General features: G+C 36.4%; 1 long non-coding RNA gene across 8 annotated transcripts in view; it reads left to right on the plus strand.

The window, feature by feature from the left end:
• LOC117665887 (uncharacterized) overlaps positions 1-19,314 on the plus strand; it is a 31,969-nt gene that overhangs the window by 10,614 nt on the left and 2,041 nt on the right. For 2 of the 8 annotated variants that reach the window (XR_015728759.1, XR_004591504.3), the window contains 2 exons: positions 7,599-7,658; positions 8,788-9,110. This is a non-coding gene — a long non-coding RNA (uncharacterized LOC117665887). Of the gene's footprint in view, positions 1-6,947; positions 6,996-7,598; positions 7,659-8,787; positions 9,111-14,287; positions 14,396-14,764; positions 15,063-17,458; positions 17,521-19,314 lie in introns of those variants that run through there. The other 6 variants (XR_004591505.3, XR_004591502.3, XR_004591501.3 and 3 more) reach the window with 6 other exon arrangements.

The following is a 19,314-nucleotide window of genomic DNA, read 5'->3' on the forward strand; positions in this document are numbered from 1 at the left end:
AATACCACAGAAAAGGGGCAGAGCTTCAATCACATGTTTGGAGCAACCATCTTTATTGAATCCCTCCTTACATTGGGAGGGGAATTCATTATTATATAGGAATTCATATTTGATAAAATTCCTGCCTTGCTGTTAAATTAAAAATGCCACTTCAGACAGGTTGCTGAACTATTTATTATTGTTAAATGCAAACATTTATTATCCTTGAAAAAGTATTAAATGAGGAGACAGATTTTTTCCCCCTAGATAACAGGACAGTCACATAGAACAAGATGGACATTGGAAGAAAAGGGACCCAGAGGCATTGAAAAGGGCCATTGATTTAATTGTTGAAATGTGACTCACTTGTAATACACCTGGTTTATTGGGGAAGGGATATGCACATTTCCAATGGCCATGATATTATGTTTAATACACCCTCCCATTATTTAGTTAGCTTCTGACAGATAATACTTTCCTGAAGAAATTTGAGAATGAAGCCTTTGCCCTCTCCCCTCTTTAAAATAAATTTTACTTTGGTATTTTACTGCAAGATGTCCAGAATGTATGGGAATAGAAACAGTATGCCATTAAACAATTGAATGGCCAATGTGGGAGTCAGAAGCTGGAGTTTGACAATTCCTTATTTCCTTAACATGCTGCAGCTTCTTGAGTTACAGTAATTGAATGGATTCAGTGACACGAGTAGCCATTAATATGGGAATATTCTGGTGTGTGCATAAATAAATAAACAAACAAACAAACAAACAAACAAACAAACAAACAAATAATGGGAAAAATAAGAATAAAAACACAATACAAAATACAATATTCATGACCAAAGATAAAGTACAACTGGCATAGTTTTAAAACAGCTAATTAAATTAATCCGATTATTATTCTGTTAAAAATTACTTAATAATGCAGCTTTCCTGTGAAAGGATTTCACCACTGTCTAAATTTAGAACTACTAAATTGGTTCTTCTTAAAAATTAGTTAAGGCTGTTGCCTACAATTAAAAAAGAGAGTTTTCATTACATTTAGATACACCAGAGTTGATTTATTCTACTGAATTTGATTAAAACTGAAAATCTGAAGGAAAATGTTCTTTATGTAAAGATTTATTATATCACTAGTGCAAGAACCCTCTTCAGAAATCAGAAAAGTTCTCAGGGCAGCCGAGAAACTTGTGCTGAAAATGCTGTCTCATTTTCATGAACAAATAATGAGCCTCTGTTCTTGAGACACCATTTTCAGTGCAGCTTTGATTACAACCACACTATCCTGAATAAAGGCCTTTTGGAAATTGTGGGTAGAGAAAGTGGTAATCAATTTTTCTCTACTTTTTCATAAAAAGGGGAGAAAAATAGTCCTCCAAGGAGTTTTCAAGAGTAGGACTTCAAATTAACAACCATGATGTCTTCCTGTGGGATTTAATGTTAGCAGGTGAAATCAAGGAGGGTACAAATCATTAGAACAGATTAGCACAGAAATGAAGCAAGGCATTTACACATAAGCCTTGGCCATTAAATAAATGCAACTTTTCACTCATGAATATTCTTTCTAAAATATTTATTTCCAAATAACTTCTAAAACATATTATCCTATACCAAATTTAATGAGATGGAGGAGTGGGAAGGAGGATAGACAGGTGAGAAAGGAAATTATTTTGTCTAGTATTAAACCAGTGGTGAAATGTAAAATTTGTTACTACCGGTTCTGTGGGCATGGCTTGGGGGGGGGAGGGGGGTAATGTGACTGGGGGGGCATAGCCAACTTTTTTTTTTAACTTTTAAAAATAAAAAAAAAGCCTCTGATGATTGCCCGGCTCAGCTGGGCATGGGGGCGGGGCAGGGATTTTTACTACCAGTTCTCTGAACCATCCACCTCTATTGGTACTAGATTGGGTGATCTGGTCCGAACTGGAAGCATTTCACCCCTGCCTTAGACATAATTTGTCAATTGTTGTGGATTTATGCTGGAATCTTTGTTCTTCTGTTTGGCAACAACAGTTTACATTTTATTTTAACAAAAGGTAAAGGAAGTTGTACTTAGATTGTGTTTTGTTTTGTTTTAATTTCTATGACTAACATGTCAAAATGATTGGCATTCCCATTGGAAAAGCATTTTTCATCCAAAAGCTGTTCCATCAAAATTAATTGCCCTAACTGCCTATGTACTAGAAATTCAGTGCCATAAAACAAATTTTCTTTCTTCTTTTTTGTGTAAACCCATCTGGTTGTTTATTAATCCATTCTGAGACCTAGATAAAACTGTTTGTGTATCTCAATGACAAAGTAATTGTGTCCTTTGAATTCGTTGTCCACAAGGATGTAATTATTTAATTTATTTCCAAGACTGATGGAGGATTTTGTTAGAGTTCCATAATCCTTTTTCTAGAAATTTACCAGATAGACTATATCACATAACTGACTTATTCAGAACTTCCATAAAGAAAAAGAGAGAGAATTGTGGTTCCCAATGACAGAGATGCTGGTTAAGTGATTCGTGCTTCTTACACTGTTTCTTCAGTGGAATTTCTGAAGGATAATCAAGTCCAGACTAACAAATTCAAATCTGAACCCTGGAAAGTTTAAAAGATATGCAGGGGCTCATCTCTAGAGCAATGCTATTGGTTCAAATCACCTTTATGGAAATTCCAATTAATTCTAAGAGAATATTATTTTTCTCTTTATCTCTGTTTTCTTATCATTTTACCCAAGCTTCACAACGGACTAGTGTAGTCAAGAAAATATATCTTTGAACCTCTGTTTAAAATTGTTGAACTTCTGTCCTAGCTTCCAATAGATCGTTTCGTTATAAATTATAGCCCCCTCTTCTTTTATTCCCCCTCATTAGTGAATAGAAGGAGAAATTCTATCTTTAAAAAGTTTTGTTATTTCTCCTCTCTAAATTTGTTGGCTATTTTACTACAAATCTCCCATCTCTTTTCTCAGCAAGTTAGCTTCCCTCAGTTTGTACAGAGAACAAAAACCCACATTTCTTTTTCTAGCACCACATTTCTTTTCTTAAATGGAACTGTTTATTTCACTTCATTTTTTACTGTTATAATACTTAATAACAGTAGGCTAATTGTATATGCTAGAGATAGGCTTGTTAACCGTGCTATTCTTCCCATGTGTAACTGAATATAAATTGTTCCATAAGTGTAAAAGAGTGAGTTCATGTGCTATTCCCTTTTAGAATTAGCTAAAACCCTAGGGAAATCACTGGAATACTTTGATTCTCGTGTGTTTCTATTCAGAAACTAATTGCCCTATTAAATAATACATTTTATGTATGAAATACAGTATTGACATTTTTAAAAAAAATGTTTACATGTATTCTGGAATGTTATTAAATTTAATCATGTATATGAAGAACAGCTGTGTTAACAGCATGTTTGCAATATTTTTAACATTCTTGTTCTTGTATCAAATCCTTTTTTGTTCTTCTAAATTAAGACATAACTCCTAAACTGTCTATGTAAGATCATTGCTAGGTTCAATACTAGCTCCAAGTTACAAACTTGGTTTTTCAGGAGAAACGGCATCAAAAAGAGCCCATAAATTCAATGGCTGCTCACATGTATGCACAGACCAATAAAGTCTTGTTTTATTTGTACTGAGTTTAAACTTAGTTTCTTATATCTAATTTTTGACTGAGTCCTGACAAAGTTCAGAGGTACAGGCACCTTTGATATTAATTGAAAAAGAAATACAAAGTTGAAACTGAAGTTTGCACTTTGGACCATATTCCAAAATTTTTAAACATTTTGAGTGCTCACTAGAGTAGAAAAGTAAGTTATAAATTGATTAAGTGATGAAATTAAATTCAGTTATTGTGGCTACTCCACATATATTTGATGATTATTCACTTCTGCCGCATGAAAAATTACAATTTGGCAGTAACATTTTCAGTACTTCTGGGAAAATGCACTGAAGGTTCAGAATCTATAGTATCTTGCTAAGCAGTAGCCTTTTTAGTAGTAGAATGACTTTCTTGGAATGTTCAGCCAAAACTGCCAAGCAACTCTAAACTAGTGCTTCCAGTCTGAAATCAGCCAAACATCTCAGAAAAAAAATGCTGTGATTCATGAGGCTAGAAACACAACAAAAATGTCAATTTTTCTCCTTGACAGGCCTGAACTTGGCCGAAGCTTCCCAGACTCTCAATAAGATTAATAATTAATCTTTATTGTACAATTTAACTAAAACCGCTTCAGACAGTTGATTGCCTCCTAGCAATTAAGAATGCTGTCCACGTCGTGTGTCATCTTAATTTTCAACCTGGAGCCTTTTCCTCTTGCTGTTTGCACAGCTTGATGGAAATACTATTTTACACTTAACATACACTGCGGTAGGTGGTAGTTGATTACTGACATTTCAGCATTCCTGCTCTGAGACACTGTAACTCTCATCATAGGTCCCACTCTGAGAGAGTACAGTTGCTCACCTATATCCTTATGCATACTGCCATCTAATCAACTCTGTCAAAGCCAGGTATGTCCCACATATATTTCAGACAACATTATTCTGCCCTACCTCTGCTGCTTCTGTGGCCATTCCAATAGTAAATGTTAAATTGTCAAGTTTCTAAAGTGTAATGCAAACTGATAGACATGTATAGATAATAGAGGTAGGGACAACAAAAGGTGTAGCCAACACATTATTATTTTACAAGTAAAACATGGGTGAATGTACTGTACCACATCAGTGATAATTTTAAAGTGGCTCTTGTCTTAACTCACTAGCAGCAGTTGTTATATTTCCTCAGAATGTATAAAAGGATAAGTAGGACAGGAGAGAAATATAAATATGAGTGGGTGAAGACTGGATCCAGATGTAAGCCACCCAGAGTTGCCTTAAACTGTAAAATGGGCAGCATATAAATTAAATAAATAAATATATGTAAATTACATACAAAGCAGGCAAAAGTTCTCATTTGAAAATGACAGTTAAAAAAAAGAATTGATACCTTGCTATACGTTAGAATGGTATCACCGAAACATGCAAATTATGAACATTTTTGAAAGAACTGAAGGGGAGGCAGATGGTCCCATTGGATATCCCAGCAATCTGATTATTCACTTTTCCTCAGTCTTCATCAGCCTAAATGAGCACAGTGGTAAACTAACAATCTGTGACTTCTAACATGCAGGCAAGCAGTGTGACCATTTTCACAGCCTTATTAGACTCTGCTAGAATTAAATAGAGGGACCCCGTAAATCAATTCACTTATTACCAAACTGAGTCATAAAATATAAGTCAGTCTGAAGCCTCTCTTTAGCACTGAAAGGGTCAGCCAGGGTTCCAATCCAATCCAAAGTCAAGACTTTAAGGGGAGAGGCATAGATAGCAAGCAAAGCCAGTACCGAGGTCCAGGAATCATATCTGAAATAAGAGATCCACACCACTAAAAATTGAGCATCATCAAAATTCCTCCAGCAAAGCTTTAGCCTTCTGGGCAGCTTCTTATACCATAGTCTTCCAAATTCCTCACACAGCCTTGTTTTTGCTGGACTCCAATCTTGCAATTCTTCATGTCCCATCTGCAGCTGTCTTCTGTAGGTAGATATACTCACTTTCTGTATTTTTAGGACACTTGGTGGCCTTGTCTCTATGTCCAGATATTATGTTAATCCTTAGAAAAGTTGGGTTATGGAGCCTACATTGAGACTTTCTATGTTCATACGTCTATGTCTATTGTGTATATCATATATCAGCATGGTCTTGCAATAAGGATTAACTTGCTTCTTGACAACCATTAGCAAGCTGAAAAGAATCTATATTTTCCCATTTTTATCCCCTATCCTTATGTAATAGCTTGACATTATTATCAACTTTTAGAAAAGCAGTGAATACTGAACAATTCCAGAAATCATTAATTTATAATGTTCCTGGAAGGGGATGCCGAGGAAATATTGTTGATAATTTTAATGAAGATTTTGCCATTTTATATTTTATGGCCAGATGCAAACCATGAAGAAACCATGGGGAACTGATTGTATCCAAATAATGTAACAAACAAGCCCATTTTAATTTGGGAAGAGCTACTGCTTTCTATCAGTGTTGTTTCCATATATACTGTATATGGTTTTAAAATAAGACTGAGAGTTTTTTTTTTCCCCTTCTAGTCTTTTTTTCTAATAGCAGGATTAGAATATTCCATACATAGTACATATAGAATTTAACTATATCTAAGTATGTCTGTCTGCTTGGCTGTTGTATAGATGCTGAACTATTTAGGGGGTTGTGTGAGAACTGTAAAATTAGCTTTAAAGTGAGGCAATATTTTTAACAAATTTAAGAAAAATTGTGCTTGGCTATATGATTATATCTGAAATGGAAAATTACTGATATAAATCAGCAGATGCCTTGGTATCTATATGTCAGCAAGACAATGTCCCTTTAGAGTGTCTTGACTTCATCTTTGGACAATTGAAGGAAATTCTCAGATCCTTATGCTGACTTCATAGGCAGAATATAGGCAGACAGAAGCTTTTGAAAGGTGTTCCCCCATCCTGTAACTTTCTGTTTCTATGGAAAAGATGCCACTGCTGAGCATAGGCCAAGCCACAATGAAATAATGTTGGTGTGTGCTGGCAAGATGAGTGTATATTTTATCTACATGGACAGCATGTCAGCCAGGCTGGTCATTATGCTGGCTTGTATCCAGAAAGGATATCTGCTTTAATTCCCTATCTCAAAACACACAATGGACATAGAAATACTGAGAAGAGGGAATAGACAAGAATGTGTTTGAAGCCAGAATCCACAGATGGTGACTTTATTTTCTGGCTTGCTCAATAGAAACAGACTGTCATGCAGATCATCCTTGGGCCTCATCAAACACTAACAGTGGCGACATGGTGGCTACTGAAAATATCATTTTCTAGTTGGGATTCCACGAAACTGCCATTTCATTTAGCTGTTTTAATCTATACAATTCTTCTGTCCTTCTCCCAGTGTTTTCTACATCCTGAAAAGGGACATTGGAAAATATTGCTCTTAGTGGTAAGAGCTGCATTATTAACCTTTTCTGTGCTATGATCATGGGAAAATGATTGGATTGATTCTTATCTTTAATCTCAGTCCAAAAAATGAATAACTGTTTATCAAAGCTGGTGGTTCTCCACTTGTTTTTTGTGAATATCAACAGCCATCTTCAGATGTATTTCTTGTGCCACTTGGTAACTCAGTTTGTGCCATCTTACTGCAAGAAACAAACCAACTAATGTACAGCATGGGTGCTGTTATAACTGAATGTATTGGATGAAAAATCAAGAAACCAGAAAAAAAGCCAGACAGTGCACCATCATGATGCAAGCATTATCTTTCATTACATGAGGATTGAGCAAAATATAGTCTATCAGCAGCTCAGTGACAAATCTTCATTAAAATACAAGTCATAATACAGGAGGAAAAGAAACTCACCTTGTGACCAGTGATTCTTGGTCCAATTGGTCCAAGCTTGATTATTTAAAGGGTATTGGTGTGCAATTATGACTACATAGTTTCACACATTAGTGGGTTGGAGATATTGTAATTAAAGCATAAACAGAATGAAATATTTGCATAAATTAAAGTTAATGCAACACCCTCCTCCCATTATTCTAGGAAGATTGGCTCCATTCAACATTTCATGCAATAAAAATATTTCCACACCTATGGAGACAGGTGATTTTTGTATTGTTACTAGATAATGTCTCGGTGAGGGAGGAAATATATTTTGAATAAAGTTTGAACCAATCAATCCAAAACTGAAGAATATGGAAGGGAGGAGGAGCATAAATATTTTGCATAAATATGGAAGAAGGAAGATAGAATAAATATTTTGCATTATAAATGTTAGAGATCTGTGACTTTATTTCCTTAATGCAGTGAGCATAGCGTTATTGTATTATGTTTTAGTACAATAATTGTTATTATGTATTACCAATTAACCCATAACCACAGACCTGCGGTCATAGTGACCGCAACAGTTTTTTAAAATGTTTGGAACACCCCTATTTTTAGAAATGGACCATTCGGGTTGTGAATAGCTGTTGTGGTCCACCAGCAGCCTGCGGAGCTAGCAGCAGAGTCAGACAGTGATGAGGCTGGGGAGGACCATGCGCTAGTCCTGGAGTCTGGGGAAGGCCCAGACAAAGGCTCTTTGTCAGAGGCAGAGATGGGGCCAGGACCATCTGGGAGTGATGCGTGGACTCCGCAGCCTGCAGAGTCGGACAACAGAGAGGCAGAGGAACAGGAGGAACCTGTTCCTAATGCACGCATGCACAGAGCTGCCAGAAGGCAAGAGCAGCTAAAGCAAAAGGGATGACTCGGGAGCAAGGCCAGGAGATGATTGGCCCCTCCCATAAGGCTTAAAAGAGCAGCAAAGGCTCTTGGGCTCTTTGAAGGAAAGCAATGTTGTTAAATCTGTTTCCAGTGGGCGTCTCTTGTTTCTGAACTTCATGGGGCTTTGCCAAGAAAGGCCTTTGGCAGAGTGCCAAAGAAGATACAGGTTTGTGATAAGCCAGAAGGACTTTTTCTGAAGGACTTGTTTTGGAATTAATTTGGACTAAGCTGGGAATAAAGTAATTCTCAGCTGTTATAATAAAATAGTTTTGTTTGGGACTAATTGTGTCTTGTAACGACTAAGTGAGCCTAGGTCACAACAATAGCTTTTGTTTTCCTGCCAATAAGAATGTATGTAGCATCACGCTTTCATAAGTTATTTGCTGTTTTCTGTAGTGGTGTTTGAATTTGAATTGTGGTCATTTTGACCACAGATCTTTGTTAACGTATATATTTTTTATAATGTCAGGGCCACGTTTTCTGCCAAAAAGAGTGTGATTTGGTGACCCAAACTTTGAAGAAAGTATTCTAACATGGTATGAAGAAGCAGAGAGTAATTTGAGGGAGGTAGAATCAGATTGCAATGAAAATTTTGTAAAGGACGATGAGGAACCCACAGCCACCGCCGATTCTGACATCAGCGATGATGAAGCTCCTGATGAAATTGATGACCAGGTACAATCTATGTTGTGCAATAATTTATATGGCAAGAACAAATTCAAATGGTCTTCTGCACCTTTTGGAAGCAATAGATCCAGAACCACTAGTCACAATATTGTAGTGCAATTACCTGGACTATGGCCAGCAGCTAGAGTGGTCATTATGACCTCATGTCTGTAATAGCATAGCTGAAATAGTACGTCTGTGGTTAAGGGTTAATTAGAAATGGTTTTAAATATAAAAGTATATTGAAACTAAACATAAGAATATTAAATTGATATCCTTCTTGAAAAAGCACTGGGAGAAAGAAGTGCTCTTTCTGCAAAAAAATAGCCTCAAAATGAAACCTTCTTTCAGTTGTTTTCTTTCCGTCCAGGCCATCTGTGGCTTGACTATGGCAGTGAAATCATTGTCTTTTTTGTAAGCTGAACTTTGTCATTTTGTCAGCCTGGGAGTGTGACCATTTGAAGGGCAAGACCAGGTCACTGCACCTGGAACATATTTGTATAAACAGACTTTTCCTGCTGTCTGTCCACACTTTGTGTCCTTGATCCCACCTACGATCTCTTTGAAATCAAGGGCAGCAATTCTGGAGGCAAAATAATCTGAAAGGATAAAGTATTAATGGCTTTTTTTTCGGTACACTAACCTGGAAATACTAACCTCTTCATCAATATATTGCAGTCCCCACTGTGCATTCATCAATATATTGTATCCTCCTCTGTGAATTCAAGATTCGATGTCATTTTGGTTCAAAAAAAGAAAAAGTGGGAAAGAAAAGAAAGAAAGGAAAAATAACTAATAAGAGCCTTGTTAGTACAGTGGTCTAAAGCACCCTGTTATTAAGAACAGCTGCCTGCAATTACTGCAGGTTTGAATCTTGCCAAGGCTCAAGGTTGACTCAGCCTTCCATCCTTTCTAAGGTAGGTAAATTGAGGACCCAGTTGTGGGGGCAATAAACTGACTTTGTAGAAAAATACAAAAGAATGAAGGCTATTGCTTAGTGCATTGTAAGCCACCCTGAGTCTCCGGAGAAGGGCAGCATATAAATCAAATTAAAAAAAATAAAACAAAACAAAACAAAACAAAACTATGAATTATTCATGTAAAGATTTTCTCATACATGCTATTTATCTATTTACTTATATCTATCTATCTATCTATCTATCTATCTATCTATCTATCTATCTATCTATCTATCTATCTATCATCTTTACAGATCACCCATCTCCCTCACAGAATGACTCTGGGCAGCGTACAAATAGACATAATACCCTGTTTTCCTGAAAACAAGACCCAACCGGAAAATAAGCCCTAGCATGATTTTTCAGGATGTAATATAAACCCTACCCGCAAAATAAGCCCCAGTTAGGATTGCCATCCAGATGGTGCATTTCATACTGTATTTTCCCTAAAATAAGACCTAACCAGAAAATAAGCCCTAATGCATCTTTTGGAGCAAAAACTAATATAAGACCTGGTCTTATTTTTGGGGAAACACGTTACATAAAAGCTTTATATAACATGTATTCTAATAGTATCCAGAAGTCATTTTTCATTTCTCTATTCCTATTTATGCACTAACTTATACAGAATATTTTACTTAAGCCTTCAACACTGATTTTTAAAAATATAAAAATACTTCCTCCTCAGGGTGACCATGGAATGCTAGGACAGTGAATAACATGCTTTCATTTGTCTTTGTTGTGTGAAATGCTTCTCTCTTTGAGTACTTCCATCATGGCTGGATTCATCTTAGGAAAACATATCTGGTGCATTATACAGGTCCCCTGCCTAGACAGCAAAGTGTAAATGTTGATCATTCATTGAATTGTTCTTTAGCCTTGGGATTTTTCTTAGTGCTTGCCCATTCAAAAACATCTCTGATTTATTCTGCTGTGCACATATCCTTGAGCATAATCAAGAACCAGTGTGATACGTTCATGGGTGCTTAGTTTCCAAGGATTGTAGAACTGGATACTACCAATAAATTCCAGACAAAATAGGCACAAAGTTCAGTCTGAAACCAATATTTTAATAATATTATGGAGCCATGGGAAGGAGAACATTAAAGGAAATATGAAATAATTTTCTTTAGTTTTTTTATCCCTCGGATATATAAAATCTACACCCTGCAGAGTCACTGTTGGTGTTTAATTGAAAGCCTGCAAGCAAACCATTACAATGCTATTATTCCATCAAGTCAAGAAAAAGCACAGTGGGTAAAACCAAGTTGTAAGCAAAGTTGTCATACCCTAGTTTGACAGTCACTTCCCAGAAAGTCTTTTGTGCAGACCTCATCTCTTATCTATTTAATCATCACAGCAACCACAGCATGCCAAACTTGAACAACTGAGCCTGATGATTAGGAAGCAGTTCAACCATGAAGTAAACATTCACTATTTACAAGATAACTAGAAATTTCGCTGGAAGGAATGTCCAGGAAGGAGTCCATTATGTTTGTTAAAAATAAAGTAATGGTGGCAATGGGAAAAACACTATTTTTTCTATTGAAGTTTTTGTTATGGATGTTGTTGCTTCCATAATAATAACAGTAACATATGGAAGAAGATCACTATGAATACCTGGGAATCCTTCAATCTGACATCATCAAACATGTTGAAGTCAAGAAAGTTAAAAGTGAATACATCATAAGAGTGAAGATTATTCTAAAATCCAAACTCAGTGGAAGAAATGCCAACAAGGCAATTAACATTGGGAGAATTTTGAATGGGGGGGGATCTACCATTGTTGCTACTTTGTCATCTCATTGTTTGTAATCAGTTTGTGTGATCTTCTTGTGGCAGCCAACTTGGTGGCCCACTGATTCTTCAGCTTCTTTGCAGAGACATTATTTGCTCTCTCTTGTTATCTTCTTGGAGTTGTGAAATCAGAATTAGATCTTTGTCACTTTCTTCAACTTTCCTGCTCTTAGCCATTACAGGTCTTGTTATTATCTGATTTGCTGATAGGGTTTTGTTTTTGTTTTTTGTATTGGCTATGTAATACTTTGCCTTGCCATGTTTCTTTTCTATTTGGTCTTTCTTTTAAGCCGGTATGGTCTCTCCTGACCTTGGTAAACCTTTCTGGTATACCAGCTTCAGTGCATCTTCTTTATTGTCCTGCAAGTTTCACACTTTTTCCACACAAAATACCACATACAGCTTTGTGAGATTTTGTGTGTTTCTGTAGTTAGAATGAAACACTACAGAAACACACCAAATCTCAGAAAGCTGCACAAATATTTTATTATTTTATTTTATTTTATTTATATTTTTAGATAAAAGCAGCTAAATTTAAAACTTCCTTAACTTTAAATTGCTATGTCTAAAAAAAAAAATAAAACTTCTAAAAAAACCTCCAGTTAACTATTATTTTTAAAGCTCCAAAAAAACAAAAACAAAACCCAGTTACTTACCCAATTGAAGGCACAAGGCAGGCAGATTCAGTTGCTCACCAATGAGATTGATTGCAGGCAGGCAGATTCAGTTGCTAGCTGATGCAATTGATTGCAGGGATTGCAGCAAGGCGAAGAAAGGCCGGAAAAGCGAGCAAGCCGGAAAGAAGCAGTAAGCAGCCAAGCGGGCAAGTGGGCGACTGGGTGATTAGGTGGGCATGGGCGGGGGGGAGCAGGGATTTTTGCTACCAGTTCTCCAAACTACCCGCCGCCATCACTAACGGATCGGCCAATCTGGTCCGAACAGGGAGCATTTTACCCCGATCAAACTCCCATATCATTTTCTGAATATTTTCAGTTCAAAGAAAGCAATTACCATTACGAAAATTAGGGGCAAAGATAAACTTTATGAGGAACTAGTTGTTACTTTTCATATGGAACAATCCAGCAACTGTGAGTATATTTTATTACCTGAACATATAATACTAAAATTTCTAATCAGTATAAACATTAAGGATAATAAAAATTAAAGTCCATTTTTACCTCTTGTCAAGGGAAACAATGGAACAAAATATTTCAGCTCTTGTTTTGAAATCAATATGTGATATAGGATATCATTGTTCTTTGATAGTTGCCCTTTGCAAAAAATTCTATAATGCAATTTTTGAACATGTACATATAATATGCATATATTACATGGCAAAGTATATCTAATGCATACATATGCTTTTGCTCAATCTCAAAAATAACCCAAAATAGATGAAAAATATATCTCTACCTTTAATTGAGAGAGGGAAGGAGAAGATTACTTTTTGCTAAGATGAATAAGATAATTCATCTTATAAAGCCTGACTGTTCTTTGGAAGGATAGATACTGAAGCTGAAGGTCAAATACTTTGGCTACCAAATAAGAAGAGAGGAGTCATTAGAAAAGACCCTGATGTTGGGAAAGACTGAAGGCAAAAAGAAAAGGGATGGGAGAGGATAAAAGAGCCTTGGTGGCGCAGCAGACTAAAGTGCTGTTAAGTAGCACCAGCTGCCTGAAATTACTGCAAGTTCAAGGTTGACTCAGCCTTCCATCCTTTTGAGGTAGGTAAAATGAGGACTCAGATTGTGGGGGCAATAAGCTGACTTTGTATAAAAAAGAACATCGCTTAGGGGCCCCCGAAAGCCCTACTAAGCAGGTATATACAAAAGTATGAAGGCTATTGCTTAACGCATTGTAAGCCGCCCTGAGTCTCCGGAGAAGGGCGGCATATAAATCAAACCAATAAATAAATAAATAAATAAATAAATAAATAAATAAATAAATAAATAAATAAATAAATAAAATGGTTAGATAGTGTCATCGATGCAATGAACATGAATTTGGGCAAACTCAAATAGAAGATAGGGAGAAAATAGAAGATAGGGAGACTGGTATGATGTGGTCCATGGAGTTGCAAAAAGTAGAACATGGCTTACCAACTAACAATAACAACAATTCTACTGAAATCTATTTAGTTCCTTCTCTTACTCAATATTTGCTGTATTAGCCCAGTCCTAACTTCTATCCATTGGGAAGAAATATAATGGTGCCACCCACCAAATTTGACTGCTTCTTTTCAAGCAAAATGCCAGGCAAACCTCTCAATAAGCCTCAGTTTGAATTCTTAGCACTTCATAATCACTGTCATACTAAATATGGCCCTCACAGTATTTAAGGATACCCTGCTGTACTAAGTAGCAAGAATGTAAGCCAAATTTTCCTTTTTCCTTGCAGTCTCAATCCTCATCCACTGTTAGTAGCAAACATACAATTAAGTACAAAAATACATTCCAAGTCCAAGTCATGAACACATTCAAGCTATCAAGACTGAAATAAATACATCAATCGGTCTTTTTAATGTATTTCTTCCCTTCTGTTCCTTAGATTGATCAAGCTGTGACAGAGATCCAAGGACGATGCAGTCCCTCTGAGATAGCCATTTGTTGGTATCAAAGCAGGAACACAAGTGTCTTGTTCATGATGGGAAGCAAGGCAAGCTATGTTTTTGTAACCTTTTGCGCAGGAGGCTTTTTCTGTTGTTGTCATTCCATTCTTGTACACAGCCAGCCGCTGTGTATCTTGGCAGAATCAAGTCTGTTTCTGAGGGAAGAGAACTATTTCTGTCCTTTAATAAGTCATTCCAAGTTTCCTGTGATGTTATAAATAAGTGGGGCAAGCAGCCAGCTTTATTTTGTTTAATGTGATATGACAGAGAAAGAAAGCAGTCAAAAAACCCCATCAATCTCTACATGCTGTAATATCTGGTGCTAGACTCTGAGATTGCTTGCTCCCTTTCACAAGATAAAGTTTATCATAAACTCTGCCTATCAGCACAGCTGATACGAGACCTTGCCTTCACAGGTTTGTTTATTCAGGAGTCCTGTTCATAGTCAGGCCCAGCATGTTCTGTGCATGAAGTCATGCTGGGCTAAATTTGCTTCTGGAAGCTGGCAACTCCTCAGACAAACGTGAACAAATGAACTTGTCCTTCAGGAGAAAAGGAATAAAAGTACCCATGAAAGAAAGCTGAATAGCTCCACCAGTTTGCCATATGTCAACAAAGGCATCATATTTGGGCAGGACAGAACAAAAGACATTCTTTCAAAGCAGTAGTTCTCTAGAATAAAGGAATCATTTAAAAGAATTGATAAAATACAAAGGAAAAAAATGTGCATTTTTAGAAGAAGCGAATTATCCAATGCTATATTCCTGGAACATCAATACCCTGGTTTCCAACATAGTGCATATATATGTTTGTGTTCAGCAGCAAACCCCTTGGAATCTATCATCTTCCCTTTCCAACTACGGTATTATTTTGGATTCCTTGATGTTGTTACTGTTATTGGTCCGCTGTTCCATCAACAATATTGTGTCTCAAGACTAATAATGATAAACCTGGCTTCTATTAATCTATCTAATCCCATTTAAAATAAGTTACAGACATCCTACTTCTTGTGGCAATGAATTCCAAAGATTAATTAACTTTATGTATGCAATAGTACTTGATATGAAAAAATCCTGACCCTAAAATCCTGGCATTCTTGATGTCTTTTGTTTCTACTTCTTATTATGACACAAATAACATATACCTAAGATAACTCCTGGAAAGAAAGAAATGGGGAATGCTTAATTGTCTAGTGATGTTCTCTGGCTGTTAATCAACTTAAAACCCACTTTTTCCAGCAAGCCAGGCTGGTTTAAGAAGAAATTTTTAAAAGTTTTAAATTGGTTTGTGATTTTTAATTTTTGGGCCAAATTTTTATATATATTTTAATTATTTTTAATATTTGTATTTCATGTTCTTAATTCTGGCTGTACACTGCCCTGAGTCCTCAGGGAGAAGGGCGGTATATAAATTAGAAATAAAATAAAATAAAAATAAAACTCCCAAAGGTTTGTAATTGTTTTTTAGGTTTTTCTTCTTGATTTATGACCACAATTGAAACAAGAATCTTGGGTGTTGAAGCAAGAGATCATTAAGGAGGATTCCTACATGACTGCTCCATGTGATTGCCCCACCCAGAACTCCAGGTTGTGATCATTAAGTGATCACATGTGTCTTTTAGCAGGCTAAGTGTCTTGGTGGTACATGGTTAGAATGCAGTATTGCAGGCTAATTCTGACGACTGCCAGCAGTTCAATCCTGACCAGTTCAAGGTTGACTCAGCCTTCCATCCTTCTGAGGTTGGTAAAATGACGACTCAAATTTGGGGGGCAATATGCTAATCTGTTTAAAGAGGTCTGTAAAGTACTATGAAGTTGTATATAGGTGCTACTGCTATTGCTAAGTCTCATATAAGGAATATAGTGTCCCTGGGGAGTGGAAGAGGTCTTGGGAGGCTTCTCAGAAGCTGAAAACCCTCCCTGAGCCCCTCAGTTGAGAGTTGAGAGTGGCCTCAGTGGCCTACACTAGGCCTTGATGATCTCCCCCACCCTTGAGGCACACTATAGTCCATTCTACATGTAGACCATTCTGAGTCTCTGCTCATTTTAAATTTCCATCCATGAGGAAATCCTGAAAGAGTTGAATGCTAAAAGATTTCAGCTGCCCTTCATGCATGGAAGGGAACTCCTTTGGTGGGGTACAGGAAAGAAGCTGAAATCTTCAGGAATTCAGCTGCCTTTCTGCACTCTGCTGAAAGTTCAGCTCACTGCACCAGACAGCCTTTTCAGCCAAGTCTCAGAGACAAGAGGCAGTCCTCTTGGCAAATGGCAACAGCTTGCAACCTTATTTGCCAGCTACCCATTGACTTTGTGGGGAAACCAGCAGAGAAGATTGCAATATGATTGCAACATGATTGTGAGGTACTTGGCAGCTTTTGAAAATGCAAACCCCGATTGTGATCATATGACTACGGTGTGATAGTGCAATATTTTGTGATGGCAAAAAGTGGCTTATGAGCCATAAAGCATCATAATTCTAGACATGTAAACCAATGTCATAAGTTGAGGACTGCCTGTATACATTTTCTTGCTTGGAAAGACATTTTGTTTGGTATTAATTAGTTACACACCCAGGAAGATGTCATGTTTTAATCTCATTAATTATTCAGTCTCTAGATCAGTTATTATGAATACTTTGCCACTTTTCTGAATTTTACTGTTGCTTTGTCTCATAAAAGTTTTTTTTTTCTTATTTTGGAATCATAATATTTTGCCTATTCCATAAATTGATAACAAATGTCCAAGGCATCATACTGAATAAACAGGATGAAATGTAAACAGAAGCTCTTACTGGCAATTGATTCCCTTGTCTTGCTCAGGAGTATGGCATTGGTGAAAGGTTCTCTCATTCATTCTGTTTATTATTGTTTTCTGTTCCTATCCATTCATATTGTTTCTCTTTCAGCATGTTCCTAGATTCACTTTGTCCAAGTCAAAAATGTCTTCTCTATCCTCATTCATCCACTAAAATAGCTTCTGCTAAACCAAGGCTTTTGCCATAACCAACATCCCTATGTACCATTTGTACATGTAAGGATGCAAGGATGTAAGCATATAAAGTATTGCTTCAAATTCATAGCATTTTAGTTCACTACCAGATTTTATTCTCAGGAGTTCTGGACATCTGGACGAGCGCTATCATTTTTCCTGCTGGCCAAAAGGATGCCCCAAAGGTATGTTCAGAACAAGATATTTTTCTTTGAAATGTATCTGGATATATCTACAGATCAAAGTCATTTGTAAAACACTATCCAGATGTATCTCTATTGGAATGTCATTGTTACTATGTTAAAATTTATCAGAAACATACTTAGAAAATTAGCTGGCTTGATGAGTCATAACACATAATAATTTCCTTTTAAAGCTACAACTAAAACTCCCATTTATTTCATTACTTTTCTCTGGCGTTATTTTTCAAGGTGAAAATATAATCAAGACTGGAAAGATTGAACTTCCCATCTGATTCTGCAATATGATTATTCAGGCATTTTTTTTCAACAAAGCTGTTATTTGATTTCAGAATGCTTAGCTTTAGTATCCTGATAAGAATGAGATCAAGAAGAGCTTAGATTAATTATAGAGTCTTTGCATTCGATATTTCCAAGGTAAACACATTTGCTAAGAAAGCTTTGAACTAATTAATTATCAGACCTAGAAATATTAGCAATTAAACATTTATCTCAAATCACGACATGAATGGGGGAATCAGAAATCACATTTTATCTATTATGTCAACCAAAAACAAAGAGCATAAAGCAAGAAGGGTCCTGATTGTTCACACCAAAAGCCAACCTAATCCAAGAGTTTGCTTTCCATAATAACAAAAATCAAAACTATTGCCAAGAATGTCTATATCCCACCTTTACGTTGTTCGCAGACTTCATCTGAGTCCCTAGGGGGAGAAGGGCGGTATATAAATTCAAATATAAATAAATAAAAAATACAGATCATTATCCCACCTCATTATTCCTTGTTTTCCATTCCTTTCTCTTCTTGCAACAAATCCAGGTCTGTGTTTCTGGAAGGAGAAAGAGAGCGAAAAAGAGAGAAAGGAAAGCAGAGAGAAAGAGAGAGAGAGAGAGTAGACACACACGCACACACACATGCACGCACACACAGACACAGACACAGACACAGACACAGACACAGACACACACACACACACACACACACACACACACACACACACACATATACCCTGTTTTCCCCAAAATAAGACATCCCCTGACATATACCCGGGCTTTTGAGTGCATGGCAATAAGGCCAAGCGCTTATTTCAAGGTTAAAAAAAAATATAAGCAGGGTCTTATTTTCAGGAAAACACTGTTTGTGTGTATCATACAAAGAGACAATTGTGCCATTTTGACAGATCATTGCACTGAATTTGAAAAGCACAACTATCTTTGGTGCCTTTCTTAAGATTTAGATTTAGATGAGAGAATCAAGCTGGATTCCAATTCCATATGGGACACTAGTTTCAATAAATGTAAGTGGGTATCTGAAAATCAGCAATGTAGGATAACAAAAGGTTTTTGTTTTAAGCCAAAACTACAATAAGATTAATGATAATAGCTTCTATGGATTCTATTAGCAAACCATTCACAAACAACTGTTCATTGTACCAAGGAGGTGAAACTCCCATTTCACTCAAAAAACCCACACCCACTAATTTGTTATATGTGAAGCAACGTCAGTAAATTATTTACCCACAATCAGCAATATTAGAAAATGCATTAATCCTGGGACATGAATCAGTGATGTGACTCTTGGGAGAATTCAGAAGAACTGAAATAATTTGTGTTGTTTGTTGTAAGTTAAGCATTTACTTATTGGCTTCCTGAACACAGTGTACAATATGTTTGTAATTTAGCAACCCTCCGCATCATTTCTGCATTTTATTCCCCTAGGAAAAGTTTTGAGTGTAAGAATTTTTATATTTTAAGCATTAGTAGTTTTAAGAAATGTGT

The sequence above is a fragment of the Pantherophis guttatus genome, chromosome 1 (genome assembly GCF_059756535.1).
Source record: "Pantherophis guttatus breed Tessera chromosome 1, ASM5975653v1, whole genome shotgun sequence".
NCBI lineage: Eukaryota > Metazoa > Chordata > Lepidosauria > Squamata > Colubridae > Pantherophis > Pantherophis guttatus.